The following is a 21430-nucleotide window of genomic DNA, read 5'->3' as shown; positions in this document are numbered from 1 at the left end:
GACTTTTTCTTCACAGATGCTGCCAGACCTGCTGAGCTTTTCCAGCAACTTTTGTTTTTGTTCCCGATTTACAGCATCCGCAGTTCTTTCAGTTTTTATAATGCATCTCTAGGCTCTTTGTTTGCTGTCATAACTCACACACTTTGAACCTACCTGGATGCTCATAGCATCCTTGCCGATCTTTTGCTTGCCATTTTGTGTTTTGTCTTTTCAACCAGAGATTCCAGGCTCATATTACTGCTATCTTGCCGTGCCATTACAGCGCACACAAAGGAAGGAAGTTTACCATAGTTGTCAGCAGCTCTCAATGGAGTCAAGGGAGACAGCCTTCACTCAGGTCAGTAAGTCAAGGGCGTCTCAGATACCTTCCAAGGGCTGGGACACGGTCAGTCAGCCATATGGGGTGGTTAGAGGATGGCCTCTACATAAGGGGTGAAGAGTCAAATGTCAGGTAGCCCATCATACATCCTGTCCCTTTCAGCTCTACTGTAGTCTGTTTTTCTCCTGGAATGAGGGAGAGCAGGTATTAAGGGAGATGAATATGAGTGACACAGCTGTTACTTTTGGTGCAGGTAGGGAGGTATCCCAAGTGAGTGAGCGGGCAGTGCAGAGGCACAAAGGGGTAGTGCTATCAGGGGTTGGGATGTCCTAGAGTGAGTGGGAGGGTCTAGGCCCAAAACGTCAGCCTTCCTGCTCCTCTGATGCTGCTTGGCCTGCTGTGTTCATCCAGCTCTACACCTTGTTATCTCAGATTCTCCATCATCTGCAGTTCCTACTATCTCTGATAGTTGCTGGTGCAGTTTGAGGTGCAATATTAAATGCAGAAGCATCTTGTAAGTGGATCAAAGCTATGCCACAGCGGTATTAGAAGCTGCAACATATTAGATGCCAATGTCCATGGGGAATTCTTGACTTTGAGCTAATCTGACACATTGAGTAATATAAGAAGCTGAACATTTATGAGGCAATTGTGAAGTTAGTAAGGAGACTAACAAGCTAGAATCCCCCTATAACTCACAACTGCCCAGTGAGAAACTCGCCTTGCTGCCCGACACATGAATAAAAAATGCAGGCTCAACATCAAGATAGTTGTCACCAAACATCATGTGTGTTGCTGCCACAAATCCCACCAAAGCCCCTGTCACTGAACCATATATAAGATTCTGTCCAATGGAGCCAGACTTGGGAATATACATCAAACCATATTAGCAAGGTAGAGAGCTGGCAAAAACCTGTAGCAACAAGAGCTGGAAGACTCCCTCTCCCGGTTTCTCTCAATCAATCAGAAGGCAATGCCTAAAAGCAAATTGGAGAAATAACTTTTCACTGTGCACTCAGATATCGAAAAACTTTAGCACTGCTGAGAATACATAGACAATAATTAAACAATCATGACTGCAGATTAAAAATTTAAAGCCTTAAGGATTGTAAGGACTCCTAAGCTCCATAGCCTTTCTTCTTTCTATCTGTACCAGACCCTGTCTCATTTTTAAATGTATTGGCTGTGTTTCTGTGTGTGTTCTCACATTTTATTATTTTAACAGGTTTACTAAGTAATGAAATTACTTTTATTTGCACAGAAGAAAACTTTGTAATTGGCTCCTTCATTTTGATCTAGTTAACTGCATTTTTAATTTACATGTGATTTAGCTACATACTGAAAATAAATAAAAATTTTGTTGTAACTGACAAAGAGGACATCAAAAAGCAAGAGGTCAAATTACGTTTCCTCACCTGAACGTAACAGCAAAGATATCCACGTTACAAGGAGTTTGTTCTTGACCATTACCACTAAATTACCATGCCCACATTATTAAGGGTATAAGATAGGCTGCTGAAGAGTTGTGAGGAACCAAGAAATGTATTAATCAAATTAATTCTGTACAGAAGGACATTATTCAGCCCATCATATCTGTCATTTCCTTTGTAGCAATGGAATTAAATTTAGAAATAAGAGGGAATAATGGTAAAGTTTCAATTGAAATGAATCATTCAGAAATATATTGGATAGGAACAATATATGAGGTGAGAATGGGAGTATAAAAGTGTGTACGTTGGAAAAGGAAAAAGTAAAGGATAAAAAAGAACATAAGAAATAGGAGCAGTAGGAGACTATAGAGACCGTCCAACCTGCTCCCTGCTCAAAATGTTCATGGCTCACCTTTAGACTTAGTTCCAATATCCCACGACTCCCTGTGACACCCAAAATCTCTCTTCCTCAATTTCAACTCATTTTTTATCTGTTTTAATCAACCTGACATACCTTGAGGGGAAGTGGGACTTGCCCCAATGCCTGCTGGTCTACAGACAACAGCACTACTGCACCACGACAGCCCTTCTGTTTTCACTTGATACTTTACCGGACAAAAAGTAAGACATTGTAATATTAATAGGGACTTCGTACAGATTTAATGAATGTAGAAATTGGTAAGTAGAATCATAAGTGGTTCTATTTCATTGAGAAATATCTAAACAGGATAGAGAAAGCATGCAGATCAACTCTACTCTGGTGAGAAACAAGAGTAAATGTATTAAAGGCTAAGATTCTTTGAATTAGCGGGGAAACCAGATCAAATGTGGAAATTTAAAAACAATTATGCAGAAAATAAATAGAAAGAACCTCTGAAAGAGATATAAGAAATGTATAGAACATTGGGAAGATCCAAAATGGAGGGTTAGAAATAGGCAATATGAGCAAAAGAGTGACAGGTAAGCACATTAGTACTAAGAGAATAGTTAACACAGGAGGAGGGTTGCTAAGAGATGGAGGAAACAAACTGACGATATGGAGACTGAGGGAATTGCCGAGGTTCTAAATGTCCCTGTTTTCCCCAGGAAAGTGAACATTGCAATTGTAAAATTTCTGAACTAAGAGCACACAGATGGTTTGCAAAGGAAAACAGACCACTTACAGAAGCAGGGGTTATGTTGAAAAGGTTGTACAGGATGGGAAGGCATTAGATCCCCTGTTTACCTGATTACAACTAAATGTTAGGCTGTAAATTGAAGCAACTTTTGCTAGGATTTCACAGATTCAGACACGTAAATGTGTTCCATTTTTATGCTGAGAACATATCCATGTATGAATAATGAAGTATGGATCTCAGTTTTTTAAAAATCATTCCGAAATAAGCACAGATGTTCAGTTGAATGAATTTTATCTTCCACACATATCAATCCTCACTCTATTAAGTGTGATGAGCTTGTCATCTGCTTATTCAGTCCACTGTTTAAGTTACTTGGAAGTGTTGAGTCAAATCAGGGCTGACAACCACAATTCATCAGGGATCTACAAAAATTGAATTGGATGCTCTTGACAAATGTTGTGCCCTTCACAAGTGGATTAAAGATTTGTTTTGTCCATTTATGTTATTCCCAGTTACCTCTATAAGGAAAATGTGTGTCTATTTCTTTCACAAGTCCTTTTACTCTAGAATTACAACATTGACTGTGATTATAGATACTGTCGAAATTAAGTTTATTGTTTGAATTTTAGTTTTCAAATATTGGATGAGCAGCTTCCAATATTATGTCTGAAAGTTCTCTTTACTTACAATCATACTGTAGGTGAACCGTCAAGCTGCTGCTTTTTTTCTGTGTTCTTCATTTTGACCATAAAGGCTAGCACTGACTGTTCTTGTGCTGTAGGTTTTACAAGAATTAGCTTTATTGTCACATGTCCTGACATGAGTACAGTGAAAAGTTTAGAAGTCGCCACTTATGGTGCCATCTTAGGTACCAAGGTATCTAGGTACAGATTCTTAAGTACAAATTCTTAGGGGGAAAAGAAAATAGAAAAATAAATAAATATAACATACAGCAATAAATTAGAGAAATAGAGAAATACGAGTTCAAAATAGCGCTCCTTTCAAACCAGATCACACTGGGCTTTACCTCGAGGCCAAGAATGCTGGGAATCGAGTCCATGCTGAGGCCAGGATTCCAGTCCACGCTGAGGCTGAGAGGTCAAGTCCACGCTGAGGCTGGGAGGTCAAGTCCACGCTGAGGCCGGGAGGTCAAGTCCACGCTGAGGCTGGGAGTTGGAGACCATGTGCAGTCCTAGATTGCAAGATAGATGCTCATTGTTCAAAGACATCAGCTTCAAAACACTGTCTCCTCTGGTACTGTTAAAACTGAATTAGGAGAGGTGAACCAATTCCTTTCTTTGCCCCATTTCTACACCAGAATTATAAAGGACGGTGATATTGCCAGTTACTGTTGTACCAAACTGCATTTAGTTCGGTCGTAGAAACAAGTCAGCCAGGTTTCTGAAGTGACAAGTTATTAGTAAGCAAAGTTGTCAACTTAGTCCAAAGGATCACAGGACTCTTCTCCTATTAGACAGAGAAAGATACACACAACTCGTGATGGTTTAACCTGAGGGCCACCACGTTTGAGGTAAGGGGTGAGGTTCAGAAGGAGAGTTCTTCATGGTAACTTTAGCTGGTGTGGGAATTGAACTCATGCTGTTGGTGCCACTCTGTATTGCAAACCTGCTATGAGCCTCTGCACAAAGTAATAGCTACCCAATTGCAAGCAAAATTTACCCGAGCAAGGATGTCAAGATGATTAACCAGAGGCTGAAACTGTACAAGTTATATATAACTGCCATTCTTGTAAATAAAACAGACACATAAACACTCAGTATATATCCGGTCAATTGGATCTTAAATTAACACTTCAGATAACACATCTTCTGAGCAGTATGTGCTGATTCCATCCCCCACTCACAGTTTCCAATCCACTTTCATGTTTTAATATCAGAATAGGGGTCCACAAGTGTCAGTTATTAATTATAAGCAGAACAAACAACTTTGTTTATCAGTGGTTATAATTTTGCATCAATGATTTTATTCTGTGGACAAAGGCATAATGGTGATTGTCAGGTGGGTTGACTTCTCATCTCTACAGAAGTGTTGATCAGTGTAAAATGGCTTCTCTCCTGAACCCAGGGCTCATTTCATGGCCTGATGGTCAAATTTTAACGATAATTTTGGTGAAATCATGCCCAGTTTTAATGGGTACGGTAGCACTCATAAGCCTTAGGTAGCCAAATTTTATTGTGGCTACATCTCGACATTTGTATATCTCAGTGTTTGAAGAGTGGGGAAGAAATATAGCCAGGTCTTAATTGTCCATTCTTCATTAATGCCGACAGAAAAATCAGAAGTTGCTATCTCCATTTTGATTTTAATTTGTGCATTTCTGCATATCTGTGTAATTTTCATTTGTTTATGAAGAGAGAACAGTGCAACATTTCATTATAGTAGTGATGTCTCTTTTGAATTTCAGCACTTCATTCAAAGGTCATCTCTTTCACAAGCATTGGCCTGTTTCCTTCAAGAAATTGTGCACTAACTGATTCTTGACAGGTTTACATTGTTTTACAATAAATCATATTCTCAGAAGATGTACAATACTTTGCTTTTTCAGATCTATCCTTGGGACACTAGAGGCTCTGTAAAGAACATTAGTGAACGAGATGGGTTTCTGACAATCAAATCATGGTGATCATTAGACTCTAAATTGTAGCATTTTTTTTAATGAATTCAAATTCCACCATCTGCTGTGGGGATTTGAAGTCAGGTCTCCAGATCATTAGAGACAACAAGGTGCAGAGCTGGATGAACACAACAGGCCAAGCAGCATCATAGGAGCAGAAAGGCTGACGTTTCGGGTCTAGACCCTTCATCAGAAAAGGGGGAGGGGAAGGGGGTTCTGAAATAAATAGGGAGAGAGGGGGAGGCGGATAGAAGATGGATAGAGGAGAAGGTAAGTGGAGAGGAAACAGACAGGTCGAAGAGGCGGGGATGGAGCCAGTAAAGGTGAGTGTAGGTGGGAAGGTAAGGAGGAGATAGGTCAGTCCAGGGAGGACGGACAGGTCAAGGGGGTGGGATGAGGTTAGTAGGTAGGAGATGGGGGTGCGGCTTGAGGTGGGAGGAGGGGATAGGTGGGAGGAAGAACAGGTTAGGGAGGCGAGGACGAGCTGGGCTGGTTTTGGGATGCGGTGGGGGAGGGGAGATTTTGAAGCTTGTGAAATCCACATTGATACCATTGGGCTGCAGGGTTCCCAAGCGGAATATGAGTTGCTGTTTCTGCAACCTTCGGGTGGCATCGTTGTGGCACTGCAGGAGGCCCAGGATGGACATGTCGTCTGCGGAATGGGAGGGGGAGTTGAAATGGTTCGCGACTGGGAGGTGCAGTTGTTTATTGCGAACCGAGCGTAGGTGTTCTGCAAAGCAGTCCCCGAGCCTCCGCTTGGTTTCCCCGATGTAGAGGAGGCCACAACGGGAACAGCGGATGCAGTATACCACATTGGCAGATGTGCAGTTGAACATCTGCTTGATGTGGAAAGTCTTCTTGGGGCCTGGGATGGGGGTGAGGGAGGAGGTATGGGGACAGGTGTAGCACTTCCTGCAGTTGCAGGGAAAAGTGCCGGGTGTGGTGGGGCTGGAGGGGAATGTGGAGCGGACAAGGGAGTCACGGAGAGAGTGGTCCCTCCGGAAAGCAGATAAGGGTGGGGAGGGAAAGATGTCTTTGGTGGTGGGGTCGGATTGCAGATGGTGGAAGTACCGGAGGATGATGCGTTGGATCCGGAGGTTGGTGGGTTGGTACGTGAGGACGAGGGGGATTCTTTTTGACCTGTCCGTCCTCCCTGGACTGACTTATCCCCTCCCTAACTCCCCACCTACACTCACCTTTACTGGCTCCATCCCCACCTCTTCGACCTGTTTCCTCTCCACCTATCTTCTCCTCTATCCATCTTCTATTCGCCTCCCCCTCTCTCCCTATTTATTTCAGAACCCCCTTCCCCTCCCTCATTTCTGATGAAGGGTCTAGGCCCGAAACGTCAGCCTTTCTGCTCCTATGATGCTGCTTGGCCTGTTGTGTTCATCCAGCTCTACACCTTGTTGTCTCAGATTCTCCAGCATCTGCAGTTCCTACTATCTCCAGATCATTACCTGGATTTACAGTCTCTGGATCAACAGTCTATCAATAATACTACTGGGCTATTGTTTCACTTCTTACCAAAATCCATCCACCTCTGCCTCAAAATATACAAACACTCTGATTTCATTGCTTTTTCCGATAGAGGGATCCAAAGACTCTCAACCATTTCAGAGAAAATATTGTTCCTCATCTCTGCTTTAAATGAGTGCACCAAGGGTTTTTTTTAACAGTGACAAGGTGGATTGATCATCCAAAGATGTGTTGTCATTCATATTGATACCATGCAAATTATGGCATATATTGCTTTAAAATAATTGTCTTAATGATAGTGCTTTTCTGAAAGGGATTGCCATTTATTAAAAGATCTGCATCGAGGCAGTCCTTTGAAGTTGCTAGGTGTGGCATTTTTTTTAAGTGTCAGCGGTTACTTGGATTATGGTGCATTGACAGCTGTCTCACATTCCACTGTATTTTCACAATCAATGAAAAATCACATTGAGTATTGGGTGGCACGGTGGCTCAGTGATTAGCACTGCTGCCTCACAGCGCCAGGGACCTGAGTTTGATTCGATTCTCAGGCAACTGTCTGTGTGGAATTTGCACATTCTCCCTGTCTCTGTGTGGGTTTCCTCCGGGTGTTCCGGTTTCCTCCCACAGTCCAAAGATGTGCAAGTTAGGTGAATTGGCCATGGCAAATAAAGGATTAAAAGGGTTAGAGTAGGGGGGTGGTCTGAGTGGGTTGCTCTTCAGATAGTCAGTGTGGACTCAATGGCCTGCTTCCACACAATAGGAAATCTATAATTCTGTTGTGTGAAATGATCTAATGATGCGCTTCCTCTTATTTACCTAAAGCATATTCACTCCTTATCCCATGCAATGCCGCGGGTTATTGGGAATAAATTCATACAAACACTTGCATAGACAGTATTATATTTCCAATATCTGCCACAAAACACCAAAAGGCAATTAATTGGCAAAGTGATAATCCAGCAATTGCAGAACCCTATGCTACTTTCAATCCCATTGAATGGCCTTGCAATTTTTAACTGGATGTACAATCTGATCAGCCACCTTATCAAACAAATGGTCAAGGTGGCAGAACATTGTTGATTGTCGATGCCTTAAATGTTTATTTTATAAACTGAGGGATAATGAGCTTGAAAGAAGACTAAAATATTTAGAACTGCATCCAAATCTGCCAAGCATAAACAGAAATGGGACATCTGGGATTGCAGTGGTCAGTCAGTACTAGGCTGGAGTGTCTGTCTACATTAAATATTATCTACCTACTGGGACTTGACCTTACACCCTCTGACTCAAAGGCATGGGTACAAAGCACCGAGCCAATATGAAAATGAAAAGCTTGCAAGATGGATGCAGCAGGAACTAATTCTAGGAGTGATGATGACTTAAGTTATCTGGAATGAGAAACATAAATTGGTCAGATTTTTCAGAATATACTGTGGTTGGGTAAGGGAGCAAACATGGGCTTAAGAAGAAGCCAGATCATATTTGTGAATGGACAGACCTAAAGATGGTGCAAGATTGGGATGGAATTTACTGGATTGCACCAAAGAGATGCAATGAGCCAAATGATCTTCTTTTGTGCTGTAAATGACTTTATTGCTCCATAATTTCATGAGCTGGAAGTGTTTAAATATGACCCAGTTATAGTCAGTCAGTGGCATTGCTTCAAATTTCACTGATGCCTCAGTTATGGTGTGGATCGGAGCCATTAAGATCAGAAAAGGTTTTACCAAGTTTCTCAAACTCATGACTAATGGGACATATTTGTGGTGGATACCCATTTTACTCCTGCCCAATCTTAAACTCCACAGAAGAGACAGTTTAAAACTGGGACTCAGCTCTCCGTTGGGCCTGTGTTGAAGGGATTGTGGTATCAACAACTCAAGCGTAGGGAAGGCAAAAAGCACCAAGTTTCTTTCTCATGGTAATTTTACAGTGATCCCTGCTTGGAACCATTCGTCTGTGATTTCCTAAAGACAATTCCAGACCCATTTGTCTACTCACCGTACCCAGAACACTACTGGCACTTAACCACTTAAGCGACACTCTGCAATACTTCAGACTCTCTCTATCTCTGCTACTGCCCACCTCCCACCAATTCTCATGCTCAACTACTCTCATTATTTCCTGCAACATCTTCCCTCACTCACTGTCATCCATCCTAACCCCCAACAATATTAAGCCTGCATGCCCCCTGTGCTGAGATGCCCACTCACTTGCTCAGTACACTTTCCTACCTCCCAGCTCTATGAGCTGTGCTACCCACTTTCATTTCCTATAATAATTGACTGTCTGTCATTCCAGGGGGAAAATAGCCTACTTGTAGGGTAGAAAAAGTCGAGACAGGTGGCGTGCTGCCTGGCATTCAGCTCTTAACTCCTTCTAATGAGAAGATCCTGACTCTGAGTGCCCCAAACAGGCCTTAGGATGGGTATTAAAGGCCGCCCTTGACTTACTGTACCAGGACCCCCTAAGCAAAGGCTTACCTCCCTTGGCTAATGACTGCTAACAGCTGTGAAAAGCTTCCTGGCTTTGTGTTTGCGCTCAATAGTATAGCCGTACAGTGAGCCTTGTGTCTCTGGCTGAGGGGCAAGGTGTGAAAAGGCAGGGCAAAGCACAGATGCTACAGGCATCCAGGTAAGTACAGTGTGAGTAAGCACTCAGAGAGCAAGCGAATGAGCCGAAGATGCAGCCTGATCCAGTTCATGGGTGTGAATCCCTGAGTGCACAGTGTCCTTGCTGCAGCATTCCAGTGATAGCTTCTTGTGCAATGATAGCAAGGTGCAGCATTTAATTGTAGAAGCTGGCGACCTTGATAGCCCTTTGACTATGATTAAGTTTACTGTAAAGGGAATCGGAGATGAGCCATGAGGGCACTTTAAAGCTGGGACGTGCAGGATGTCAATCCATTGGATGTGGGTTTACGTGTGTGGTGGATGCCCATGGAGCATGCCCTGAGATGTTAGTGCCCTGTCTCCAACATGGGGGATCTGTGGAGTAGGCAGTTAGCTGAAGCCCCGAATACTTGTTCTGACTTCTATGTCAAGAATTCTTAGCACCTAGGTTCCACATGGCAGGTGTCGGATAGGAAGCAGCATATTAATGAGGTGTGTTGTACAGTTAATAAAGTTGTTAACACATAATAATATTCCTTAATATATAACTCTTCACTCATTAGTGAGAATCTCACCTTGATGCCCAGAATTTAATTAAAACATGCAATCAGCTGCTTCTGACATAGAGATAGGCCTCACTGGACTTCTCATGTGATTCTGCCAATTTTTTTGCCATAGCCCACATCATTCAGACCCCTGTAACATTCTGCCTGTTAAATCTGGTTCTCCCTCCAAGTTGATTCTGCCAAGCCTACTGAGCAGTTCCAGAATTTTTTGCTTTTATTCCAATAGCCTGGCTTTGTCTTTGGCAAAATGTTCAGCTGTCATGAGGAGAAAGTACTACCCAAACATAATGTACCATCAATAAAGATCTTTGAATATTCTCCGACACCTAAAAAAGAACTTACAAGGTATAAATGCTGAACTGTCTCCCAACTGCTGTGTGCTAGCGTGTGCAAATCTTGTAGGAATGACTCAATGACAAATCAGGGAAGCCTGATTTACTGAAAAGGCCCTACATGTACCGTAAACCCGTTATGAAAGACCTGACTGGATTTTTGGCAAGGGAGAATAGCTCTCTTCTGTTATGGCAAGGCCAGGCAGTCTGCCACTCAGAGAATGTACTTCATCTCAACTGCTAACAGAACTCAGCATAAAAGTAATAAGCATTAAAACCGGCCACATAGATTATGCATGAATATGACTATAAATATAACACAGCATGTGTATGGACATTCAGGCTAATATTGACTGCTAAAGGTAACTGCAAAGATGCTGTGATGACTCAGCAATGTTAGTGAGGTCGAACTGAGTAAGGTATCGGCAGTGAAAAGAGAAAGATTAAATACATTGCATGGTGCGCAGTGAAAGAGAATATCTTGTAGAATAGACTTGCCACATGGGCAAACTTGCATGACAGGGTTTTCTGATTGTTGTTTCTCATCTGAAAAGTAGGGAGTGGGCAATTGGAAGACGGAAGAAGGTCACCTTGACCATTCACAGGTGATTAATCAAAAAAATGATAAGCATATGAAACATATTGTGAATTATCAAAGATGCAGGTCTAATGTATTCCTTGCAGCTTACTAGTTGGTGAGCAGCCACCAATTATTGCTACATCTATAGGAGCATGGTAGGGTGAACATGGACATCGCAAATTGCCAAATTCACAAAGCACACAGGTATATTCGGGAACCAACATAGTAAACACTTTAATCACACTAAAATAAAATGTAAAAAAAAGACAAATATCTTGCAGTTCTTATTCTTGGGTTGCATAGAAACAAAAGGGATAACAGTCCAAAAAGCAATATTAAGTGACTTATGACATATCCCTCATGGATTACTGAGATGTTCTTCCTGTAACATAAGATATATTCGCAGCAATAACCTGCACTGCTATTGTAACTGAAGTGGTATGTTAGTGGGGCCCCTACAGTGGTACATCACAACTGCAGCCTCCCCAGTACACCTGAAACTTCCACATCAAATTCAGACAGTAACCAACCTTATAGCAAAATACTGATTACAATTCTTCCAGGTCCTGTATCATTTGTACACCCAAATTGTCTCCCACTCCTGCTCCACACTGAAAGAACAAAAATGATCACATGGTTTTGGGCAGAAAGCACTGCTGTAATATCCAAAACATTCATTACTTTCACAAGCCTTTTCCTTTATTATGTTCACACTGGAAGCTCTGATCTCAAGTCAAATACTCTTTTCACTAAGTTGCGCAGTTGTGGAGCATTATTTAACATCACCATCAATGACTTTTAACATGGTGTCCTACTGAGTCTATTCTTTATCATGGAATTACGCAGTGTAGAAAGTGGCCATTTGGTCGATCAATGTGTGTGCTGGCTCTTTGAATTATCTTTCTTTGCTCATACCTAATTTTTGCTTAAATTAATTAACAGTGAAGTATTATCTGTTAAATTGTAAAGCAGTAATGAAAACAAGGTACTGTTTATATGCATAAGACAGCTCTGCAATATTTTTGAATCAGAAATATTAAGAGAATAAGATAAATCTCCAATGATAGTATTTAAATCAAATCCTGTAGGTTTTAACTTATTCTCATTTTCTCTGTCGGACCCTTATTGAGAAAGCTGTTGGGACACACCTATTTAATTAAAAGACAACTTGAACTAGAAATTTTCCAGCTTCTCTAATAGCCATTGGTCAAGGTCATGTCCAAATGATCAATAAAGATTAGAGTATCCCACGTTCAATTTATGACCTGTTTTCGATGAGGTGATGTAAACTGTAAAGATACCACACCTGTCTCAGTGTCGCCTGAATAAGTGAGACAAAAAGGGGTGAGTATTTCTACCCCTGATCACAGTCCAGTGACCCCCCCTACTGGAAGCTGCATACTCATGGATGGTGAGTGAGGATGGTCTATACCCTCCATGGTCTCAATAAACGAGCAGCAGCTGTCGTTGAGGCCACAAATTTAAAATGGCCGCTCTGATGATCAAGCTTACTCCAGATTTCTAGAGCTATTGCCTTCAGGAGAGGATCAGACAGGAAGAGAAAATCAGCCAACGAAAATACCATTTTCTAATTCAAAATGAGAGTACACTGAACACACAAAAACAGCTACAGTTGCCCAAAAGGTCAGTTAAAACATACAAGTTGTTTTTAATGTAAGCACAATACATAATAACATGCTCATCACTACAACAAGAGTCAACTAAAGTTGTGAGGGTAGTTTAACCTAGTATTTGAAGTATGAAATGTGAATTGTTAGTCTTTCTCTCTATCTTTCTCACACTCAGCACTTCCAGTAATGAAGAGGAAATACACAAATCCCACTGCTGGAGAAGCAAGAATTACACACGTGTGTGTAGTGCGTAAAAGTCCATAAAGAGATTTAATGTCTTTCATCTGTCAGTACTATCTGTCAGTAAATTCATAAGTCCTAGAGACCTAGTGGATTTATAGTAATTCACATTGATGCTAAATACTGATACCAGGAATGTAGGCCCAATTCTCCACCCACAGACCAACATACCGCATTTCAAAATTGTTGGCACGCATGAGTGACAGATGCTAGAAATGGCTCCAAGCCATGTACTTGGTCGTCTTATTTTGTAAAGAGTTAAGAAAACTATAAGGCCAAGTACTGTGTCACATAGGTTAAAGTAAGCTTTCTTAATGGACTGCATGCACATATTGAATGGAGCTTTATATAGGTCCCGGCTTTGTCACAGCAGCAGAAGTCAAAGTGACAGCCTGGACTTTTCTCAAATTTAACAGTTGTTCAGTTCTGTCATAGTTGGTTCCTGTCTGATAGCTGGGCTAAACTTAAATCAGAGTGGAAGTATCATGTTGTGAATTGACTTAGTCCAAGATATTCTTGAAAGATTTTCAAGGTGATAAACTTTATTACCCTTTGCGATTATATATGACCTCGCTGACTACCTACTCGAAATAGTTTATGCAGTTTTTAAAGCAGTGAATGTACGTCCTGAGGCAAGTGAGGCAGATTAAAGAATGCACCTAGCCTCTGTAAACTGGATTGCATTAAATGCAAAGTCAGTGGCGCTCTGAACATTGAACCACATCGACACTCGCGCAAGTGCAATGGTATAATGGAAATCGAATTGTACAATGCGTAGGCATGATTTCATCTAACTGTGTACACTGAAGTGTGAATATCACTGTTACTCTAACTGGCCATACAGTCTAGACTTGTCCCTACAAATTAATTGACAAGCCTTGTTTGTACATAATTACATTTTGATATCATGACAAGCTCCCAGCGCTATACTTGAGACACAATACAAATATCAATCAGCCCATTATTTACCGTGGACGCTGACTGGCAGCAGCATTGGACACTAGTTTTCAAGCCTATGTCAGGATGAAATTGGCACTACATTGGTAACAGGGAAAAGGCATTGGTCAATATTATGAATCCATTGGAACATTAGTTTCAAGATTTCATTTCAAAAGGATCCCCCCAACAAAAATGAAAAAGTAGTGATCAAGTGCCATGCTACTTTGTGAGTCTGTCAAATGCCATGTTCTATTCAAGGCGCCTATTGAAGCAGAAGTGCTGAAGAGTAAGAGAAAAGACAAGAAGGTGGTCATTAGTGACACTAGTTTCAATTTTATGAGCCTAACGTGGTGAAAGGGAAACTGAGGAAGTTAGAAAATTCCTGAGAAAGAATATGTAAGAGTAAGAAAGGAGAAATGATCAATGCAGTGAAGATGCTTGGAGTTTTGATCATAATCACGTAACGTATAGTTTGTTGGCGTATTTGCTCATGGTTATTTCGTCTGACATCCTCACCCTTCTTATCTTGACTGTCCATCATATGCTGAGTACAGTATTGTGCGTCTAACGTTCAAGTGAAATAAGGGCCTAATAACATTTCAGTCCCAGTCAGAGAATGTGAAAGACATTCCGTTTAATCAAGTAATTTCCCATTTGTTTTTTGCCAAGGCCTTATTGCTGAGAAAAAGTACCTAATCAAAAATGGAACAAAACTGCCCCAAAACTGTACCTTCTATGAAAGTCATATATTAGAATTTATTAAAAGATTTTTTGAAATTTTTTTCAGTGGTGATGGCCCAGTGGTATTATCACTAGACGATTAATCCAGAAACCCAGCTAATATTCTGGGGACCTGGGTTTGAATCCCACCACGGCAGATGGTGAAATTTGAATTCAATATATTTTTTTAAAAAGCCTGGAATTAAGAATCTACTGATCACCATGAAATCATTGCTGATTGTCAGAAAAACCCATCTGGTTCACTAATGCCCTTCAGGGGAGGAAATTGGCCACCCTCACCTGGTCTGGCCTACATGTGACTCCAGACCCACAGCAATGTGGTTGACTCTCAATTGTCCTCTGAAACGGCGTAGCAAGCCACTCAGTTGTACAAATTGTTACAAAGGTTCAAAGAAATGAAACCGGACGGATCGCCTGGCATTGACCTAGGCACCGGAAAAGACAACAGCAGAAAGAGCCCTGTTGACACTGCAAAGTCCTCCTCATTAACATTTGGGGGTTAATGCCAAAATTGGGAGAGCTGTCTCACAGATAGTTAAGCAATATCCTGACATAGTCATATTCACAGAATCATACCATACAGACAATGTCCCAGACACTATCATCACCATCCCTGGATATGTCCTGTCCCACCAGCAGGACAGGCCCAGCAGAGGGGGGCGACACAGTGGTAGACAGTCCAGAGTGAGTTGGTCTGGGAGTCCTTAACATTGACTCCGGACCCCATGAAGCCTCATGGCTTCAGGTTAAACATGGGCGAGGAAACTACTGATTACCACTTCCTGTCCTCCCTCAGCTGACGAATTGATACTCCTCCATGTTGATCAACCCTTTGAGGAAGCACTGAGGATGGCAAGGGCACAAAATGTACACTGGGTTTAGGATTTCAATGTCCACCACCAAGAGTGGCTCGGCAGCAGTACTACTGATCGAGCTGGTCGGGTCCTAAAGGACATAGGGGCTAGACCAGGTCTGTAGTAGTTGGTGAGGGAACTAACAAGAGGGAAAAACATACTTGACCTCATCCTTACCAATCTGCCAGCTGCAGTTGCACCTGTCCTTGACAGTATCGGTAAGAGTGACCATTGCACGTCCTTGTGGAGATGAAGTCCCGCCTTCACATTAAGAACAACCTCCATCGTGTTGTGTGACACTATCACCGTGCTAAATGGGACAGGCTTTGCACAGATCTAGCAACTCAATACTGGGCATCCATGAGGCACTGTGGGCCATCAACAGTAGCAGAATTGTACTCCAGCACAATCTCTAACCTCATGGCCCAGAATATCCCCTACTCAACCATTACCATCAAGCCAGGGGATCAACCCTGGTGCAATGGAGAGTGCAGGACGATATGCCAGGAACAGCACCAGGCATACCTGAAGATGAGCTATCAACCTGGTGAAGCCACCAAACAGGACTATTTGCACGCCAAACAGCGAAAGCAACAAGTGATAGACAGAGCTAAGTGATCCCACAACCAATGGATCAGATCAAAGCTCTGCAGTCCTGCCACATCCAGTCGTGAATGGTGGTGGACAATTAAACAACTCACTGAAGGAGGGGGCTCCACAAATATCCCCATCCTCAATGATGGAAGAGCCCAGCACATCAGTACAAAAGATAAAGCTGAAGCATTCGCAGCAATATTCAGCCAGAAGTGCCGAGTGGATGATACATCTTGGCCTCCTCCAGTGGTCCCCAGCATTACAGATACCAGTCTTCAGCCAATTCGATTCACTCCATGTGATATCAAGAAACGATTGGAGACACTGGATACTGCAAAGGCTACCGGCTCTGATAACATTCCGCAATATTATTGAAGACTTGTGCTCCAGAACTTACCGCTCCCTTAGCCAAGCTGTTCCAGTACAGTTACAACACTGGTATCTACCCAACAATGTGGAAAATTTCCCAAGTATGCCCTGTACACAAAAAATAGGACAAATCCAACCCGGCCAATTACCGCCCCATCAGTCTACTCTCAGTCATCAGTAAAGTGATGGAAGGCCTCACCAACAGTGCTACCAAGCAGCACCTGCTCAGTGAGGCCCAGTTTGGGTTCCTCCAGGGCCACTCAGCTCCTGACCTCATTACAGCCTTGGTTCAAACATGGACCAAACAGCTGAATTCCAGAGGTGAGGTGAGAGTGACATCCTCTGACATCAAGGCTGCATGCGACCGAGTGTGGCATCAAGGAGCCCTGGCAAAACTGGAATCATTGGGTATCGGGGGCAAACTCTGATGGTTGGAGACATACCTGACACAGGAAGATGGTTGTGGTTGTTGGAGGTCAATCATCTCAGCTCCAAGACATCTCTGCACGAGTTCCTCAGGGTAGTGTCCTCGGCCCAACTATCTTCAGCTGCTTCATCAATGGCTTTCCCTCCATCATAAGGTCAGAAGTGGGGATGTTCACTGATGATTGCACAATGTTCAGCACCATTCGTGACTCCTCAGATACTGAAGCAGTCCGTGTTCAAATGCAACAAGATCTGGACAATATCGAGGCTTGGGCTGACAAGTGCCAAGTGACATTCAAGCCACACAATGCCAGGCTATGACCATCACCAATAAGAGACAATCTAACCACCACCCCTTTGCATTCAATGGTGTTACCATCACTGAATCCCCCACTATCAACATCCTGACCATTGACCAGAAACTCAACTGGATTCACCATATAAACTCAGTTGCTACAAGAGCAGATCAGAAGCTGGGAATATTGCAGCGAGTAATTCACCTCCTGACTCCCCAAAGCCTGTCCACCATCTACAAGGCACAAGTCAGGAGTGTGATGGAATACTCCCCACTTGCCTGGATGAGTGCAGCCCCAACAACACTCAAGAAGCTTGACACCATCCAGGACAAAGCAGCCCGTTTGATTGGTACTACATCCACAAGCATCCACTCCCTCCACCACCGACGCTCAGTATCTACAAGATGCACTGCAGAAATTCACCAAAGATTCTCGGACAGCACCGTCCAAACCCACAGCCACTTCCATCTAGAAGGACAAGGGTAGCAGACATATGGGAACACCACCTCTTGCAAATTTCCCTCCAAGCCACTCACTAGCGTGACTTGGAAATATATCACTGTTCCTTCAGTGTCGCTGGGTCAAAATCCTGGAATTCCCTCACTAATAGCATTGTGTGTCAACCTACAGCTGATGGACTGCAGCGGTTCAAGAAGGCAGCTCGCCACCACCTTCTCAAGGGCAACTAGGATGGAAGAAATGCTGGCCAGCCAGCAGAGCCCGCATCCCACAAATGAATAGAAAAAAAAGAGTGAGATCCTGGGAGATGGTGTAAAATGGGAGCCATCGGTTCAGTTACACATCTGTCCTGATTTTCAGAAACTGCTGAAAGAACTCATCAGGTCTGGCTGCATCTATGGAGGGAAAGCAGAGTTAATGTTCTGAAGAAGGGCCACTGGACCCAAAACAATAATTCCACTTTCTCTGCACATATGCAGCCAGACCTGATGAGATTTTTCAGCAATATCTGACTTGTTTCTGCTTTCCAGCATCTGCAGTTCTTTGCGGTTGTTTTTTTGTCCTGATTTTCAGTTCCCTTGAAGTCAATGGTCCAAGTCCCAATGGCAGCAGCCACTGACAGTTCTCTCCCCACACCTGAAACCACCACCAATGCTCCTTAATCGTAATCCGATTGAGATCCTTGCAAAGCCTGAACCTTTTCCTCATCATTTTTAACACACTATGTTTCTTTGTTCTGAAGATTATATATTATTTATAGGTGTACTTATACAAATTATGTAATCAGGCTAAAGTCAGTTGCAGGGACATGAGAGCTGAGGATAACCCAATCACCCAAGAATCACGAATGCACTTCGAGGAGAGATTCCTGTTTAGCATGCAGGGCCAACATCCTCTTCTCTTCCAAATGTGGGATTGCAGAGGTCAGTTGGAGAATCCTTATTAGCACCAATCTAGACCAGGGATCAAATCTGGGTTCTCTACTTGCAGTGTGGAAGCAGGCCATTCATCCCATAGAGTCCATACCAACCCTCTGAAGAGCATCCCATCCTACAGTATTCCTGCCTTTCCCATGGCTAACTCACCTAGCCTGCACATCCCTGGTCACTATGGGCAATTTAGCATGGCCAATCCACCTGACCTGCACATCTTTGGATGGTGGGAGGAAACCAGAGCACCAGGAGGCAACCCACGCAGACATAGGAAGAATATGCGAACTCCACACAGACGAGGTTGGAATCTAACCTGGGTCCCTGGCACTGCGAAGCAGCAGTGCTAACCACTGAGCACTGTGCTGCTCTACGCCTTAGCACTCACTGGATTAAATCACCGAACCATGGGTTAACATACAGAGATCCAACATCTAATTCTGTATGATTCATTGTTTTTGTTGAACCCTGCTCAGTGTGGAATGTTTGTTTAAAGCAGAAGAAAAGTGATTTCAGTAGCTAATTATGATTCCTGTAAATTAGAAGTTTATCTGCCTGCCTTCAGATTTACATTGCGTAACATGAAAAGGTATTTTAAGGCTTTTTTAAAAGGAAAACCTTTCTGTTTCTGAATTTATGTTTGGAAAGATTCATTATTTAATCAATGTATTCTGTTGTGACAGAGAGGTAATGCAAAAATTCTACAACTCTGGCTGGTTAAGCCAATAGTATTAGGTAGAGAATCCAAACTATTGACCCTTAATCTCGTGAAATAGCTTTTTGGCACAGGATAGTGATTATTAATAGTTCCCAGTTCACACAGACATTTTCGAGCATAGTTTGTCCTTCAGTGCTTGGAGCAAAGGTAGTGATATATCATAGAAAACACCTGAGGAAATGCCATGTCGTTTGGCATACTCAGTTTTTTGAAATACTAACTGGGATCTTCTAGTAATTAATAATCCACAAACATGCTTTCTCTCCTGTGGCACACTATCCAACTTGGTCATTGGCACAATGAGATTTTGCTTGCAGTTTCCTGCTGTTTAGTTTACTCCCTGGAAGTAAGCAATGAATTAAAATATTCCAACCACCTGGCAACACTTAGTCTGCAAACCTGAGCAACCAACAGCAAAAAAGAGAAAGCAGAACATATGACCCCAATGGTAGATTTAGTCTGCTTTCCGATGATTAAATTGAGAAAGCTGGATTTTATAATGCCTGGCCCAGCCCTGTTTGAGCATCAGGCTACACTTTCACCTACTAAAAAATCCATCCTATTTCAGTGTAAACATTTTTTAATTGAACAAAATGTGAAAATATAGGAAGAGTGAATGCAATTTATCAATTTCTTTGCCAATTACACATCATCAGTTCAACCACCATTCCACACTTTCCAACTTTTCATCTGCTTTCAACAAACATGCCACACTGTTTTTGTTGAACTCCACTCAATGTGTCACACAATAATTAAACTTTGGATCATTCCCCATCATCTCATGGTTCATTGACTTTATCCAATGAGTTGCTAAGGCACAGACGCACCAGATTCAATTCTTGGTCTGTGTTGGTCAATAGTAAACTATCTTATCATCTACCACCAAAACTCATTCAGAAATCATGTCACGTACATAGGACAAAGAAAAAAAGTATGGGATTTTATCAGCCATGGCATGTTTTGGGTTTTTGAAATTGAAAGTGTTTTGATGCTGTAGAAGAATTTGAAAATACATGAGCGACAAAACCAAATTCTAGAGTAAATTAACCATTCCAAATGTGCAGTTAAGAAATCTATAATTAATCAGCTTCACATTAAACGTAGCCAATTAATATGTTGCTTTTCTATTAGTATCCAAACTAACAAAATGGTTCCCTTTATACTTCTTTCAAAATTCCTGCATGAGTAGAAAAAATTTGGGTGATAGAAAATGGATTTACTACTTCCTTATAATTTCAGAGATACATGAAGTTTTCGTTTAAATTTCGACCTTGTTTGTTACCTCACTGCTGGTATGTTTTAATGGTGACTGAATTGCTTTTGTTTGTGATCTGAAGCTACAATCAGTGACATCTTAATACATACTGCCTTTTTATTGGGAATGGTTTTCACTGCAAAACTGAAAAAAATATTATTTGCTCTCCCTGACAGTCCACTGGACAGGATTTCTCAGTGCGATAGCAACTTATCATCTTGGGGCCAGGGGAGGGTGATTTAGCTTCACCTGACCTCTGGTGTTATAGCAATGTTTGTGTTGAATTCCTACAGATACATCACTGTCTCTTGACAGTATAGTGGAGAATGTACTTTGCGTTTCCTAATTGACTGGACAGGCTTACAGTGGTTTGTGGGATGGAAATTTGTCTTCCACTTTGAATACTTGGAATTCACTGACACAAGTCCAAAACAGAAAGATCTATGAATCCTGGCTGATCTCTTGTGGTAACCTTCCTCGAGATCTCTTTCATGCTTGCAGTTTGTTTGACGTGCTTGTCATTGCTTGGTTGGTGACAGGGAGGTTTACAATCCTTTAAAATTGTAAGATTAGCAAGTACTTGGAGATTAGTTTTAGCTGCAGCAACATTCCTTCTTAAGAGATAAATAAGAAAAACATAAAGTGCCATCCTCTTTCTATTTCTTCATAGATAGATACAGAAATCTGCATACATAATATATTTTAAAAATATGGCAAAACAATGCTGTGCAAAAAAATCCCTGTGATGTTGCTTAAGATAACATACAGCTTTGTAAGAACAACATGTTATTATTCAATTCTGTATTATCAGGATTTGCTGCAGTGATATTGATTGATTGATTTAAGTCACGTACCGAGTTACAGTGAAAAGTGTTGTTTTGCATGCAATACAGGCAGATTGTACCATA

At 42.0% G+C, this 21430-nt stretch overlaps 1 protein-coding gene across 4 annotated transcripts in view; it reads left to right on the top strand.

Annotated features, from left to right (window-relative positions):
• runx1 (RUNX family transcription factor 1) overlaps positions 1 to 21430 on the top strand; it is a 207751-nt gene that overhangs the window by 38261 nt on the left and 148060 nt on the right. The gene's annotated exons all lie outside the window — the stretch shown is intronic.

Source organism: Rhincodon typus, chromosome 11 (assembly GCF_021869965.1).
Source record: "Rhincodon typus isolate 14 chromosome 11, sRhiTyp1.1, whole genome shotgun sequence".
Classification (NCBI taxonomy): domain Eukaryota; kingdom Metazoa; phylum Chordata; class Chondrichthyes; order Orectolobiformes; family Rhincodontidae; genus Rhincodon; species Rhincodon typus.
This window is presented reverse-complemented; position numbering and strand designations above follow the sequence as displayed.